The following is a 17,943-nucleotide window of genomic DNA, read 5'->3' as shown; positions in this document are numbered from 1 at the left end:
ATACATTTGCCTTGCATCCCAAGTTGATTTCAGACTTACTCACACTCAATTATGGATCAAATGGAATAATTTCATGGGCCTGTAGATGCCCATGCACACATGCATCACTCATTGCCAATTTTGGAAAGTCATTTGGAAGGTGCAAATATCACTTGATCCAACTATAAATAGAGCTCCATATGCTCAGTATTGAGGACCCTTTCACGCCAGCTTTGATCCCAACCATCTAACCCTTCCATTTGAGAGGATAATCCTGAGAACTTCCTTTGGAAATTGAGTTGAATTCTCACTGTTTTGAGATTCAAAACTCCTGAGATCCAAGACCTTTTATGCATTCTAATCTAATTCTGCAAGCATCCTGAGCAAGATCAAGCACGAGCCAAAGCGAGAACAAGTGATTCCAGACCTGCATTGAAGGTATTTTCTAGAAAATTTCAACTCTTTGATTCTCTCTCAATTCTACTCAATTCTCTTGGATCTTGGGTTGTCTGGAGTCCTACCAATGTAGGCAAGAAGATTGAGTTACTTAGAGGTCAAATCGAAGCAACTCAATTGACACACCTCAAAATTCAACTCCTCATATCTTTCTATATATGTGGAGTTAGTTAAAATTGAGGTCAGATTCATGCTCTACGCCATTTTTTCTTTGAGATCATGTCCTCCTTCTTTATTTTGGGGATGGTTGAAGGTGGACCAGTCCGGTGAGGTCCATCGGAGAAGAAGACCGGAGCTGCAGCTCCGACCGTGTGTTCGCACGTCTCCAACCATAGGATCCATTTAAAATGATCTAATCTCGTGCATTGCTTTTAAATACCAAGCCTATGCCGCGTTGACTGCAGTCCACCATGGAACGCGCGCTTCTGGCCAATTGATATGCCACCTCAATTAATGAGGGAGATCAAGTGGTCCACGTTTTTTTGATTTTTTGATTTTAATTTTTATTCCTTTGATTTTCATTAATTCATATCAATTTTAATATTGATCCATAAAATATGAGAGCTTCAGCAAAAATTTTCAAATAATTTCCTCTTTCATATTCTGAACTAAAAATATTTTTTGGATCATTATTAATATTTTTCATGATTTAATTGATTTTGCATTTGTTTTTAATTGTTTAAAAAATACTTTTAAGTCTTTAAAAATTCTGAAATATTTTCTCCAAGGTCCTTTGATCTTGTTTGACCTATGATAAATCTTATAGCCATTTATTTGGTTTTTTGATGAGGTGTTAGGAATTTGACAAACCATATTTAATTTAAATGCCTTATTTTAGAATTTTTAATTTGAATAAATGCGAAATAATTTTGTTGACCAATTGTGATGACTTGTTTGTGTTTGACTCTTGTTGTTGGGTCTTGGTCAAGGTTGATTTGACTTTGTCAAGTTAATATCATTGGATTTAGGGGATTGATGGAAAGTACATTCCATCTCCCAAAATGAATGGATGATATTAATTTGGTGAAAGTCCTCCTTTGATCAATTTGAGTTATGATACATTCCCCTCCCTCTTCATCTACTTCCCCTTCTTTATGCATTCATCTCATTTGGCCTATGATATCTCAAAATCCTAAAACTAGTTGATTGAAAAATTAACATGAGTGTGGATGAGATTAGGCCACACCTTTTGCATATTCTTTTTGTGTGTCGTATGTTTCATGAGCATAGTCCATAATACCATTTCTCTAACATGCATTAACACCAAAATTCTATTGCCCGACCTCAAATAGTTGTGACTTATACATAAGTCCAATTACGATTGCTTAACATAGCGCTAAATTTGTGACATAATAGACATAAGCATTCTAGTTAGTGAGATTGTAAGTCTCCCCTCTTTCATGGTATTATGTGGAAACTTGGACTTTTTTCCTTCCTTTGGAAGATGTCTTGGCTCAAGGATCCATGCTTGTGATAAGTGGGTTGAGTGTTCTCCAAAGAATGTCTTAAAATGAATAGCAAAAGCAAAACAATACTAACTTCTAACTCATTAACAACTAACTTTTAATTTCAAGCCATTTATTTTGATGTCATTTAATTCTTTCCTTTATTCATTTTCCATTGTTCATACCATTCTAATTTTTATGTTAATGCAATTTTCACTTTGTCCACTTGGACCATATTGTGTGATATCTTTTGTTTGTGTATACTTTGCTTGCTTGTGTTGTTGTTGACCATTAATGTACATAATAAAAACAAAAAACCCTAAAAAACTTTTGTGTGGACTGTTGGCTTGATCTTGGACAAATGGACTTAGAACTTAGGCAACATTCCTATGCTAAAGGACTTGGCCAATGCCAACTTATTAAGAAACCAAGTGCTTGCAATTTGAGAACTTCATCTGACCTATCATTCAAGATCCCTCTGAGTTCATCTACAACATGATCATTGTGAAGCTCTTATTTTGAACCAGTGACTTGTGGAATTCATCTGTTACATGGGCTAATTTGAAGAACATCATGGAATGGCTAAAGCTTGGATGTGGCTATCTTTATTTGATGTCTTTGCTCTTCAAGATAATATAATTGTGCATTTGTGTGTTGCTTTATTCTAAATGTCTAAGGGAATTCTGGGTTTTCTATTGACACTCTTGTCTATTGGATTGCTATCCATTTGGTCAAATCTTTTCAACTCTTAACTTTTAATTTTGTGCATAGGATTAGTCTCTTCATCTTCTCCCCATTTCTTTAATTTCAAAATCTCTCCCTCCCTTTTCAAAATCTTCTTTGTTTGAACTTATTTTGTTCCAAACTTTGACCACTTTGCACAAATTTAGAAACTTTTGCCTTATGCCATTCCATTTTCAAACTTCTTTTCTTAAATCAAATTTGTAAATAAACTTAACAATACTTGCCTTAAAATTTTAAAAAGCCAAAAAGAACAAACTCATTCAAACCATTTTTAGGCCTTTGTGCCTTTCAAACTTAATTTTTGTTAAAAGCAATGCATCCTCTTTGAAATTTGTATCACGAACTACGAGGTTTTGATCCCTCATTTTTATGTTGGTATGTAGGCACAAGACCGAAGGTCTTGCCAAACAAAAAAATATAATTTATGAATTCTTTTCTCATCCTCCCATTCTATTTGTTTGTAAACATCATTTTGTACCAAATACATATGCATACAAAAAGGGCTCCCTAGGAGTACCTAGGACACTTTGGGTGCTAACACCTTCCCTCTGTGTAACCAACCCCCTTACCTGTAATCTCTGACATTTTATTAGTTTTGATTTGAAAACTTCTTACTTTTTGGGTTTTGTTCGTACTTTTTCCCTTTTCCCTTGGAAACAATAAAGGCGCAGTGCTGACTCTTGTTATTTGATCTTTAGCTTACCCATAGCTTGATGATCATGAATTTTCCGCTACAGAAATTAAGTGGCGACTCTACTGGGGAGTAGTCTCCAGTGAGTTTAGCCTACTTTTTGTGTGTATATATTTTTATATATGTGATGTTTGTATATATGTAGTGTGATATAATCTGCTTGTTGTGCTTGGTGATCTCTGAGTGGTGAGATAAGTTATAACCCGAACTTGAGTGCAATTAAGATAGGAAGATTGTATAGTCATGTTCAACTTGTGTGGAGTAGTCCTTAATAAGTTGGCTTGAGATCCATCTGCTCAATGGAGACTCTTTTGGATTTGGAAATGTCACACAAGTATTTGTGGTTAGGAATTACTATCTCTAATTTGGGTCTGAGAAGCTGAGGACCATAGAACATTTACCCCCTCTTGGCCTATTTAGGACGTAGCGCGGAAACTGTTCAAGTGTAAACTTGATAATAGTTGTTACGCGATACTACACTCAGACGAGTTTCTCTTGAGAATATTATGGGTCGATGAGTCAATCATCTTAACATGTAATATCCGATAGATGGAATTAAGACTCCGGGAACTTTTTAGAACATGATATACAGGTTATTTATCCTTAGTTAACTCCTTTGGGGTTGTTCTTACCCAGACTCCATGCTCTTGACTCGCAAAAAACCCTTGATTCTTGGTTGATCCAATCAAGTCTTGTCAATATCAATGGAACTTGGGTGTTGATAAGGTGCAAAACATAATCCACCAAAATGGATGATTGATCTTGACAATGACATGATTCATCCCTTGACCTTTTCTTGCCTTGTATGTGATCCCTTATTTGTGATTTTTGCATTCATGCATTCATGCGCATCATAGCATTCATCACACGAAAAATTCAAGGAACTAAGGTATTATTTGCAAATATTTTCAGACCATGGATTGTGGACGAAGGAACACTAAGAAGTACAGTTTTAGATGCCCCGACTTGAAAGAGTTAAGGAAGTTAGCATCTTTTGTATTAGATCCCTTGGACTTCAAACAACGTCATGGGAAGCTTTTGTCTATCTTATCTACTGATGTGGTTGAAGGACTTCTGAGTGTATTGGTGCGGTTCTATGATCCTCTTTACCGCTGTTTCACTTTCCCAAATTTTCAGCTTGTGCCTACCTTGGAGGAGTATTCTCATCTTTTGGGGATACCTATTTCTAGTCGAGTGCCTTTTAGTGGATTGGAGGAGATTCCCCGATCTAGTATTATTGTTGAAGCTCTTCACTTGAAGAAGTCTGAGATAAAGGCTTATTGAGTGAAGAAAGGAGGATTGTTTGGGTTTCCATATAATTTTCTCATCAAGGAAGCTACTACTTTTGCTCAAGCTGGTAGTGTGGATGCTTTTGAAGCTATCCTTGTGTTGCTCATTTATGGATTAGCTTTGTTCCCTAACATTGACGGTTTTTTTGATGTTAACGCCATTAGAATTTTCTTGATTGGGAATCATGTGCCTACTTTATTGGGTGATATTTGTTTCTCTTTGCATATAAGTAACTCTAAGGGTGGTGGAACTATCGTATGTTGCATTCCTCTTTTGTACAAGTGGTTTATTTCACACTTGCCTCAGACACCTGCTTTTGTGGAGAACAAACAATGTCTAAGGTGGTCTCACAGACTTATGTCTCTCACTAATGATGATATGGTTTGGTATGATCCGTCTTTAAGCAGTTTGGAGATTATTGATAGTTGTGGTGAATTCTCTAATGTGCCTCTCATTGGTACACAAGGAGGAATTAATTACAACCCTGCTTTGGTTCGTCGTCAACTTGGGTTCCCCTTGAGAGACAAACCTAATAACACTTTGTTAGAAGGTCTTTTCTATCAAGAGGGTAAAGATCCCCAACATTTGAAGCAGAAGATTATGCATGCTTGGCATAATGTGCATAGGAAAGGAAGATCCGAGCTTGGTCCGTGCAATTGTGTAGCTTTGGAAGCTTACACTCTTTGGGTGAAGAAGAGAGCTTTTGAGTTGAAGATGCCTTATCCTTGTGAAAGACCTATGTCTATGGTTATGGTTGAGCCATTAACTCTCCCTAACCAATATGTAGAGGAGTTGGAAGACGTGCTCGCCAAGATGAAGCAAGAGAAGGACATACGGGAAGAGCGTTTCTGTGCTTTAAGAAAGAAGCATGAGGAGTTGCGGTTGGAGTCTAAGGACAAAGATGCACTCATTGAGCTACTTGAATACCGAGTAACGAAGAGACAAAGAGAGCCATAGGTTTCATCTTTTATCATGCCTCAGCCTTCCGTTGCTTGGAAGAAGATTTTTGATCAGCTTGTCCTCGAGAAGACTCAAATGATGGCTTCTTTTGAGACCGAGATCCGTTGCATTCTAAGGAAGTACGCGCCTTCAGCCAGATCTTCTGACGTTGTTAGAGATCCTTAGGATGACTAGTCTCCTTTTCTCTTATATTTTTCATTTTTTGGTGATTATTGCAATTGTTGATATATATATATATATATATATATATATATATATATTTGCAAATGATATAGTAAGTTCCTTGAAAACAAAAATAAATAATCAAGCATTACATTTCATGCATCATTTGCATAAGCAGGTTTCTCTATCGCCAGATGTCTCATTGGTGTTTCTTCTGTTCTTTAGCCAAGTTGTCTCATCAGTACAACACCCGCGCTAATCATCTCAAAATTATGGAGCATCTAGAGCAAGAGAATAGAGAGATGAAAGACGAGATCGCCCGCCTGACTGCCATGATGGAGTCAGTTCTTGCTGCTCAGAGTCAAGCTTCTCCGACGCCTGCAACTCCTCCTGCGAGGATGGTTATTTTAGAGGTGGCAACCTCTACCATGCCTGCTGCTACCACTCATTTTGCGCCCACTATGCCTACCGGATTCCCGTGGGAAATGTCGTCCTACTTCATGCCTGAAGGCTTTGCGCCTACTATTGCTTCCATGCTGGCATCTATCCCGGTCATGTCCGTGCCACCTCCCGTTGTGCACACCTTACCTCGTGTAGAGGACACCATTTATCACTCTGAGCTGTCTGAGGGTCCGGATGTCTACGAGAAAATGGATGAAATGAAGGATCAGTTTCTTGAGCTGTGCAAGGAATTGAAGACGCTAAGTGGTAAGGATTTGTTTGGAAAGAGTGCTGCTGAGTTGTGTTTAGTGCCCAACATCAAGATCCAAAAGAAGTTCAAAGCACCTGACTTTGAAAAGTATAAGGGGAATACTTGTCCGCTCAGTCATCTAGTGATGTATGCTCGCAAGATGTCTACTCAGACTGATAATGATCAATTGTTGATTCATTATTTCTAAGACAGACTGACCGGTGCTGCACTCCATTGGTATATGGGGTTGGATAGTGCCAGCATTCGTACTTTCAATGACCTGGGAGAGGCTTTTGTCAAGTAGTATAAGTACAACATGGACATGGCGCATGATAGAGACCAACTGAGGTCTATGTCTCAGAAAGATAAGGAGACATTTTAAGAGTATGCGCAGAGATGGAGGGAGTTGGCTTCCCAGATCACTCTTCCTTTGCAGGAAAAAGAGATGACAAAGATCTTTCTGAAAACCCCGAGTTCATTTTATTATGAACGAATGATTGCTAGTTCCCCTAGTGACTTTACCAAAATGGTAAACATGGGGATGAGGCTTAAGGAAGGAGTCCGAGAGGGACGTTTATCGAAGGATGAGGCATCAACGGGTAAGACATATGGTAGTAGTTTTAGCAAGAAGAAGGACAATGAAGCGAATGCAATAAGTAGTGGGAGGCAGAGGAGGCCTCAGATCAGAAGGAATGAATCATCCCGTCATCATCATCATCAAGTATCTTCCGCTATCCCGGTATTTTCTAATCAACAATCAACACCAGTTCAACAACCACAACGTCAACAACAATCGCAACAACGAACGAACACCTACAACAACAACAATACCAACAACAATCATCATCAACAGAACTTTGAGAGGAAAAAGGTCTCTTTTGACCCAATTCCTATGTCTTATGCAGAATTATATCATTCCTTGGTTCTCAAGAATCTAATCCAATCAAGAAACCCGCCACAGATTCCAGAACCACTTCCTTGGTGGTACAAGCCTGAGCTCCGTTGTGCTTTCCATCAAGGAGCACTTAGGCATGATATCGAAAACTGCTACCCACTCAAGTATGAGGTTCAAAAGCTGATGAAGAGTGGAATGGTGTCCTTCGAGGATCGTGCGCCGAATGTGAAAGCAAATCCTTTGCCCGCTCATGGGAACTCTTCCGTGAATATGGTGGATGGTTGCCCTGGAGAGTTTAAAGTTTTTGATGTGGGTTATATCAGCAGGTCCTTAGTGCAAATGCATAAGGATGTTTGTTTCGTAAGTGATTGTGAGCATGACCATGATGGTTGTGCTATTTGTAGTGTTAACCCGAGGGGTTGTGAAGTTGTGAAAAGGGACATCCAGCGACTGATGGATGAAGGCATGATTCAGATTGTTCAATCCCGTCATGTAGATGACGATGTCAATGTCATAGTGCCCGTTTTCAAGCAGCCAAAGAGGTTGGTAATCCAGTACCACAACAGTAATAGTAACAATGTCATCAATAAATCAGTATCGTCGTTGGTAATACGGTTAGCAGGCCCAGTCCCGTATTCATCTGATAAAGCTATACCGTATCGGTATAATACTACAATGATAGAAGGTTGTCAAGAGGTCCTGTTACCTACGACTAGTTCAATGGTGAGCATTGTTGATGTTACCAAGATGACCCGCAGTGGTCAAGATGTTTGGGTCGGTGTTCCCCAAGGGCAAAGAAGAATCAGTTGCTGGAAAGAAGGTAGAAATGCCTGTTGTAGATCCAGTTGGTGCTTCAAACGGTAAGTCTGGTGAATCTAGGGATGCGAAGGCCAACGATGATGATGAGGTACTTCGTTTGACTAAAAGAAGTGAGTTTAATATGGTGGAGCAGCTACTCCAAACCCCCTTAAAGATCTCAGTGTTATCTCTGCTCATGACTTCAGAAGCACATAGAGAAACAATACAAAGAGTTCCGGAAGAAGCTTTTGTAGAACATGATATTATAGTGGATTAATTCGATCATATTGTGGCTAACATCACTTCCTGCAACAATCTTAGTTTTTGTGATGAACAACTCTCCGAGGAGGGTAGGAATCATAATTTGGATTTGCATATCTCTATGAATTGCAAATATGATGCTTTGTCAAATGTGCTTATTGACACCGGGTCGTCACTGAATGTTCTTCCGAAGTCAACTATGTCAAAGCTATCATACCAAGGAGAGCTTATGAGATATAGTGGGGTAATCATCAAAGCTTTTGATGGTTCGTGATAACACGAAATTATATCACATTTTAAGACTTAATTCAATTAGATTAGATTATCATTTACTTTAGTTTATCTCATTTTATCAGATATTATGCAGTATTTCCTTGCTATTTATGTCAGGTATCCATTTTGAAGCAAAAGTGAAAAAGGGAAGAAAAGGAGGTGTAGAAAGGAGTAAAAAGGAAACAAATATCAAAGACCAAGCCCAGCCCAAAGAAAGCGCACGTTGTGCCTGTGACGGGCGTCACAAGGGTTGTGACGAGCGTCACACTAAAAGCACCCCTGTGACGAGCGTCACACATGGTGTGACGAGCGTCACACCATTCCACTAGCTTTTTGGCGCAAGTCACGCCCTCAGAAGAATTGAAGAGACGTTGAGAGAGTTCGTGTCCTATGCCCACGCCGTGTATTTAGCCATGCTGAAGACTCGTGGGAAACAAAAAGCAGTTAGAAGCACTACTATAAATAGCTACATTAGAAACCTAAAATGGTTCCGCTTCCTCTCCCCTCTTTTGCCGTCTACTCTGCCGAAGCTTTTCAAACCTTCTGTTTTAGCTTTTGCTTATTTTTCTTTTCCAGCATTGTTTATTTTATTTATTTCTTTTGCAAGCTTTACATTCTTTTTCCCTTGCAAATTTACCTTTCCCGTTTTAGCTTTTAGATATTTTTCGCATAATAGTTTCTACACCGGAAACTATTGTGCAACTTTATACTGGATTTAACCTTACGTTATATTCCAGTTTTATTTCCTTGATTTAATTTACTGTTTAATTGAAGAATCCAAGAACAAATCCTACCGGCTTGTGGTAGAGTGTTCAAGACTATTGTATTACGCATTCAGGTTCTTTAATCATTATTTAATATTTTGTTTTATTATTTATCTATATTATCTGCCTGGAATGAGTCTGTTTATGCATGATATAAATTCTTATTTATTTAGCATGTCTGGCTAATTTGCCTAGGTATCGGTATGTAAAGTAAGCAGAATAAGGGATCAAGACTGAGTCGGTCTATCTAAACTTAAAATCAAAATCAATCTTTTTACGGTCTCAACTTACAGGTTTAATAACAAGATTTTTTACAAAAGTAAGAGACATAAAGAAGTTAAAATCAATAGAGCGAGAGTTTGAGATTTTAACTGGACAGTGTAAGTTAGGCATTAATTCTAGATCAGGGCGAGAGCAAGTTTTAGAGTTAATTAAATTCTGGCCTTTTCCAAAAAGTATTTTTAAAGATTGAATGTGAGGACGAGAGTTAAGCATTTGGATTTGATTATATAACCTAAGTCAACAGAGCGAGAGTTTGAGATAAGGGTGTTTAAAACGGTCAGTATTTTCTTAAAAGGAGTTTCTGCAACTTTATTGTTTTCAAAATATGGTTTTTGACTTAATTATAAGTGAAAAGCTACATTAATATAAAATCATGGTTTATTCAACAGAGCGAGAGTTTGAGATAAAACCTTTAACCAATAAAGTTAACCGAAACGATTCATTTTAAAACCAAGAAACCGACAAAGACTTGATTCCCTAGTTTTGACGAACTACATACCGATATCCGTTCCATTAATATTTAATCTAGATATTAGTTTAGCTCTTAGTTTTTCCCCAAACAATCAAACATTTTCACCTTAGATTTACGTAGTAACCTTAGATAACGGTATATCGATTCATAAGTCCCTGTGGGATCGATATCTTTTAAAACTACGCGATAGAACTGTGCACTTGCAGTTTGTATCCCATTCTCGACTCACCCAGTCGAGCGATCAAGTTTTTGGCGCCGTTGCCGGGGACTTTTATTCAATCGATATCGTAACTCTTCCGTTACGCTGTAGAGACTAAGGTTTCTTTTTCTTCTATTTTCTTTCTTTCGTTGATTTGTATGCCACGCACTCGCTCACAAGGCGAACCGCTCTATTTACGAATCAACGATATCGAACTATATCTCCGAGTCTTACGATGAATTCGGGAATATCGTGTTGCGAACAATCTCCCTCCTATAGACCTTCCTGATTTCAAAAACATTTTTCCTTCGATACCCGAGATGGCAGAACCAGCTCGTGCTCTTAGAGATTACGCCGCTCCATCACAAGATGAACCGCATTCAAGTATTGCTCCGCCCGCAATCGAAGCAAACAACTTTGAACTTAAACCTTCGCTGTTGCAGGCTGTGCAACAAAACCAATTCTCTGGAAATCTTACCGAAGATCCAAACCTTCATTTATCCGTATTTGTCCAATACGCTGATACTGTTAAAGCTAATGGTGTCACTTCAGAGGCAATTCGACTTCGTCTTTTTCCTTTCTCATTAAGAGATAGCGCTAGAAGATGGCTTCAATCACTTCCTTCCAACTCAGTCACCACATGGAACGAGTTGAAGAAAGTTTTTCTTGCCCGATATTTTCCGCCAAGCAAAACAGCTATGTTAAGAGCCCAGATAAACGGATTTAAACAGAAAGACAACGAGTCTCTTTTCGAAGCATGGGAAAGATACAAAGACATGATGAGACTTTGCCCACACCATGGTTTGGAAGACTGGTTAGTAATTCACACATTTTATAATGGTCTCTTATACAATACAAGGTTAACAATAGACGCCGCTGCAGGTGGTGCACTAATGAACAAACCCTATGCTGATGCTTACCAGCTTATCGAGAGCATGGCCCAAAACCACTATCAGTGGGGAACCGAACGAACAACGGTGGAAAAACCTCAACCGAAAACTGGCATGTACGAGATAAGTAACCTTGATCACGTCAATGCAAAAGTGGATGCTTTGGTCCAGAAAATTGAAAGTTTAAATGTATCACCTCCAGCCGCCGTGGTTGCTATAACTCAGAATTGCGAGGTCTGTGGAATCCAAGGCCACACTCCTGCGGAATGTCAACTCTTGACTGGAATCCAAGCAGAGCAAGTAAACTATGCTCAAGGAAGCCCCTATTCGAATACCTATAACCCAAATTGGAAGAACCATCCAAACTTTTCATATAAGAGTAATAATGCTTTATACGCACCTGGACAGTCTCCAAATCAAGCCCCATCTATACCTCCGGGATATCAGAAACAGAATCCTAACAATAATACCCCTAGAAAATCCAACTTGGAAATCATGATGGAAAACTTTATAGCATCCCAACAACAAACCAATAAAGATTTCTTAAACCAGAACATACATACTGGCGAACAACTTAAACAACTAGCAAGCAAAGTAGATGCCTTGGCTACCCATAACAAAATGCTAGAAACACAAATATCTCAAGTAGCTCAACAACAAGCACCTACTGCTGCCCCAACTGGTACATTCCCTGGACAGCCCCAACCCAATCCGAGAAGCCAAGCTCATGCAATTATATTAAGAAGTGGAACGGAAGTGGAAGGACCGTCTGACCCAAGGATAGAAAACCAAGACCCTAAGAAATCTACTGAGGAAAGTGAACCTAAGGAAAAGGAAGAGAGTAATAAGGAAACCCTAGAAAAGAAGGAACCTTATGTACCTCCACCACCTTACAAACCACCTATACCTTACCCTCAAAGGCTTGTTAAAACCAAAGATGTAGGCCAATTTAGAAAATTTGTTGATCTCCTAAAACAATTAAACGTTACAATTCCGTTTACCGAAGCTATTACGCAGATGCCCTCATATGCTAAATTCTTAAAAGAAATCCTTTCTAATAAGAGGAAACTTGAGGATAGCGAAACCGTTACACTCCCTGCCGAATGTAGCGCTATAATCCAAAACATGCCACCTAAACTCAAGGATCCGGGTAGTTTCTCTATACCCTGTCACATAGGAAAATTTGTCATCGACAAAGCCTTATGCGATTTAGGAGCTGGAATTAGCGTTATGCCTTTATCCATATGTAAGAAACTGGAAATGGGAGAATTAAGACCGACCAAAATGTCTGTGCAATTAGCATATCGTTCCATCAAATATCCTGTAGGAATCCTTGAAAACGTTCCCGTACGCATAGGTCAGTTTTACATTCCCACTGACTTCACAATTATGGACATTAGAGAAGATGATACTACACCTATTATACTAGGAAGACCATTCTTAGCAACTGCCGGTGCAATCATAGACGTAAAACGAGGACGACTCACCTTCGAAGTAGGTGAAGAGAAAATTGAATTCATTCTTTCCCAATTCTTGAAAGCACCTACAATAGAAGATACATGTTACTTCATGGATATCATCGATGAATGCATAAAAGAAGCAAAGTCAGGAGAAGACAAATCATCAGACTATCTTTTAGAGGACAAATCTAAACAATGTTTAGCAATAACACCGGACCCTACGCAGTGTCTTAACAAACCAACCCCTGATTTGAAAACACTTCCCAAAAATCTGAGATATGAATTCCTAGACTTAGAACTTGAACGACCTGTGATAGTTAATGCCGATCTAGGAAGACTCGCAACAGAAAAACTCCTACATATCTTAAGAAAATACCCAACCGCACTAGGATACCACATAACCGATCTTAAAGGAATAAGCCCTTCTATTTGTATGCACCGCATCATGTTAGAAGAAGACTGTAAAACCTCTAGGGAACACCAGAGAAGACTAAATCCGATCCTAAGTGAGGTAGTAAAGAAAGAAATAACCAAGTTATTGGAAGCAGGTATTATATATCCTATATCTGATAGCAAATGGGTTAGTCCTGTACACGTTGTACCAAAGAAAGGAGGCATAACCGTTATTGAAAACGAAAAAGGAGAAACTATAACTAAACGAATCGAATCGGGATGGAGAATGTGCATTGATTATAGGAAACTAAACAAAGCAACCCGAAAAGATCATTTCCCTTTACCATTCATTGACCAAATGTTAGAACGATTAGCTAAACATTCACATTTCTGTTATTTAGACGGTTATTCAGGCTTCTTTCAAATACCAATTCACCCTGATGACCAAGAAAAGACAACATTCACATGCCCTTTTGGTACTTTCGCTTATAGACGAATGCCGTTTGGTCTATGTAATGCCCCTGCAACTTTTCAAAGATGCATGATGGCGATTTTCGCCGACTTTCTCGAAAACATCATGGAAGTATTTATGGATGACTTTTCTGTATACGGACAAAGTTTCGAAGAATGCCTTGAAAACCTGGAAAGAGTTCTTGAGCGATGTGTAAAAGTAAACTTAGTACTTAATTGGGAAAAGTGCCACTTTATGGTACAAGAAGGAATTGTTTTAGGACACATCATCTCGAACAGAGGAATTGAAGTAGACAAGGCCAAAATAGAGGTAATCGAAAATCTTCAACCCCCAAGAACCGTGAGAGAAGTACGAAGCTTTTTAGGACACGCCGGTTTTTACCGACGATTCATCAAAGACTTCTCTAAGATAACTAAACCCTTAACCGGACTGTTGATGAAAGATGCTGAATTCATATTCGACGATAACTGTTTAAAAGCATTTCAAACTCTTAAACAAGCATTGATCTCCGCACCCATTATGCAGACACCAGACTGGAATGAACCATTCGAAATAATGTGCGATGCCAGTGATTATGCTGTAGGTGCTGTTCTAGGACAAAGAAAGGATAAAAAGCTTCACGTTATATATTACGCTAGCAGAACCCTGGATGAAGCACAGATGAATTATGCCACAACCGAGAAAGAACTCCTAGCAGTGGTATTTGCGCTAGATAAATTTCGTTCTTACTTGGTAGGAGCCAAAATAATAGTTTACACCGATCACGCTGCTATCAGGTACCTTTTAACAAAAAAAGATGCTAAACCTAGACTCCTAAGATGGATCTTGTTACTACAAGAATTCGACTTAGAAATCAAGGACAAGAAAGGAACTGAAAACGTAGTAGCAGACCACCTCTCTAGACTTGAGAACCTTGAACCGGAAAGAACATCAATTAATGATGATTTCTCGTATGATAAACTCATAGCTACTTTGGAAGAGAACAACTCCGACATGCAAGTAGAAACCACCTTAGCTATATCTGTCACACCATGGTACGCTGCTCTAGTCAATTATTTAGCTGCCGGAATAGTTCCACCTACTTTATCTTACCAGCAGAAGAAACGATTCTTCCACGACATAAAACACTATTACTGGGATGATCCCTTACTTTTCAAAAGAGGCCCCGATGGTATTTTCCGTCGATGTATACCCGAAGAAGAGGTAGAAAATATAATCCAACACTGTCACTCCGCTCCTTATGGTGGACACACAAGTACATCCAAGACCTGCTCTAAAATCCTACAAGCTGGCTTTTATTGGCCAACTATTTGGAAGGACGTGCATACGGCTATTAAGGAGTGTGACAGATGTCAACGCACGGGAAACATATCTAGACGTGACGAGATGCCACAAAAAGGTATTTTGGAAGTAGAGATTTTCGACGTGTGGGGGATAGACTTCATGGGACCTTTCCCATCCTCTTTCGGTAACAAATACATACTTGTGGCAGTTGACTACGTATCAAAGTGGATCGAAGCTATAGCTTCTCCAACAAATGACACCCGAGTAGTAACTAGACTCTTTAAAAATATAATATTTCCGAGATTTGGCATCCCAAGAATAGTAGTCAGTGATGGTGGATCGCACTTTATATCCAAGGTACTCGAAAAACTACTACTTAAATATGGAGTGAGACATAGGATAGCAACACCTTACCACCCTCAAACCAGTGGACAAGTGGAAGTGTCTAACAGCGAAATCAAGCAAATACTAGAAAAAACGGTCGCCACTTCAAGGAAAGATTGGTCATTGAAATTACCAGAAGCTTTGTGGGCATACCGAACTGCTTATAAAACCCCCATAGGGACGACCCCATTTAAGCTCATTTATGGAAAATCCTGTCACCTCCCGGTAGAATTAGAACATAAAGCCTATTGGGCTATTAGAAATTTAAATTTGAATTATAAAGCCGCCGGTGAAAAGAGAATCCTTGACATAAACGAATTAGAGGAACTCAGAAGAGACGCCTATGAAAATGCCAAAATCTATAAAGAAAGAACAAAACAATGGCATGACAAGCGTATATCAAGGAAAATCTTCAAGCAAGGCGACACAGTACTTTTATTTAACTCTAGACTAAAGTTATTCCCGGGAAAACTACGATCCAGATGGTCAGGACCTTTTCATATCACTAAAATCTTTCCCAGTGGAGCGGTAGAAATAAAAGGACAATCTACAGAACCGTTCACCGTAAACGGGCAACGTCTGAAACATTATCACTATGCGGAAACCAACGAGGATTCGCAAATTCTACACTTAGACGAAACGCCCCCAGGACCCATCAATTATATTTAACAGTTTCTTTGTCGAGCTTGCGACGTGTAAACAAAGCGCTTGGTGGGAGACAACCCACTAATTAGTTTGCTATTTTCTTATTCTATTATTATCATTTCACTATTTTCTTTCTTAATTATTCTTTTAATTTTTTGTTTAGTATTCATTCTTTATTTATTCAAAAATATAAAAAAATATAATAATAATAATTTTTCTTTCTTTCGGCATTTGGCCAAATCCTGACTTAAACTCATGTCTTCTTTTTCTCTAGCTAGCACTAACCAGATGGGACATATTGATCGTATGGGTATCAAGTTCAGAGGAATGGCTCAGAAACAAAAGTTTGAAGAATTAGCCGCTAGAGAGATGCTACCTAGTTTATATGCTGATGATTGGGCTATGACTGCCCTTGGACTGAGACAGAGTGTCCTGTATTTGCTGAGTCAGATAGGATGGGAGACATCCCCTATCCTGAGACATTTCACCACCTACCGGAGACTCACACTAGAATTCCTTAGTTCACTAATCTATCTACCCAGCCATGGAAAAGGAATTAGCAGAGGTTTTATTCAGTTCAGAATGTTCAACATGGAGTACCAATTTAATATTAGAGACTTTACCAACCTTTTGGGTTTTCCTACCTCCCTTGATACATTCACTGTAAGCCAGGAAGAACTTTTTGAATATAGAGAGCTTGAACACTTTTGGGGTAAGCTGACTGGAAATGATGAGCCTGAAGAACATGAGTTTCTCTCTGGAAACATACATAACCCGGCTTTTCGCTATTTCCATAAGATCCTGACCCACACTTTATTTGGGAAGAAGCCAAATAGTACTTCAGTTTCACGTGATGAACTCTTCATCATATTTTGTGCTTCCCAGAACCGTCCAGTAAACGGCGCTACTTTTATGTTAGCTAATTTGGACCACCTTATCCAGGATGAGCGAGCACCCATTAGAATAGGCGGTTTGATAACCATGATAGGTAATGCTATTGGATTGCGTCAGCCTATGCTTGACCTGAACCCTTTTTGTGGCATTACTACTATGAGTATACCCTTCCTCTTCAACACTATGTTCATAGCGAACTTAGGGTCTGATGAGTTTGAGCTTATGATTGATAACCAGGTTCTTTGCTTATTCACCATGCCCGATCCTAGGACTAGCGTTCATAACAGCAGTAACTGGCTTTACAACCTGAACGAAACCCCTACTCCTGCTAGATCCACTGAATCCATCCAGGACTATGAGATTTGTGATGACTATGAGCACTATGTTGACCATATCTCTCATGCTGAATCTGACCCTCAGACACCTTCCGGCTACTATGATTTTGATCCTCCTCCTCAGCCTGTCCTGACCGAAGAATCAGCCATGCCTGATCTCCGACATCATATGCCAGGAACAGATATTAAAACCGTCATTGAAGCCTTGATGTCAGAGCATCACGCCCTCAGGGAAGATTTCCACAACTTGAGGCATGCAGTCCTAGAATACATGAGCAGCACGGCAAGTCAGTTACGTATGTTGCGGCATCGTGTTAACTCTTTTGCTCCTCCGGCCAGAGATCCGAAGATAGATGGAATTTAGTTATTTCTTTCTAAGTTATTTAGTTTTAGGCTAGATTTTTCATTAATGTTATTTGAATTCATGTTCGCATTTATTTTCCTTTCATTTCATTATTTTCCCTTCCTGTATTACATTATGTTAATTTTATTAAAGCTTTTATTTAATTTATGCAATGGCTATGTTCTCTACTGTTCTACTGTTACTCAGAATGAATTATTATTATGTGAAATAGAATAGCATGCAACACAAATTAATTAGCTAAATTAAATAGAACAATCTAAAAACCAAATAAAACAAAATAATCAAAATAAATTCATCTCCAGATTAATTATGTGAAGCGCTGCTGAATGCCCTGCCAAAATAACTGTGTGACGAGCGTCACACACTCCATGACGAACGGCACGCATAACTCCTGTTACGAACGTCACACCCTTGTGACGAGCGTAACGCCCCTCAGACATGTGAACGTTAGGGAGCCGTT

General features: G+C 39.0%; 1 pseudogene; it reads right to left on the bottom strand.

The window, feature by feature from the left end:
- Positions 1–11,067: 11,067 nt before the first annotated feature.
- On the bottom strand, positions 11,068–11,167 carry LOC127124300 (uncharacterized; annotated as a pseudogene).
- Between the last annotated feature and the right edge of the window lie 6,776 nt (positions 11,168–17,943).

The sequence above is a fragment of the Lathyrus oleraceus genome, chromosome 2 (genome assembly GCF_024323335.1).
Source record: "Lathyrus oleraceus cultivar Zhongwan6 chromosome 2, CAAS_Psat_ZW6_1.0, whole genome shotgun sequence".
Classification (NCBI taxonomy): domain Eukaryota; kingdom Viridiplantae; phylum Streptophyta; class Magnoliopsida; order Fabales; family Fabaceae; genus Lathyrus; species Lathyrus oleraceus.
Note: the sequence above shows the minus strand (reverse complement) of the source record. Positions and strands in the feature narration are given on the sequence as shown.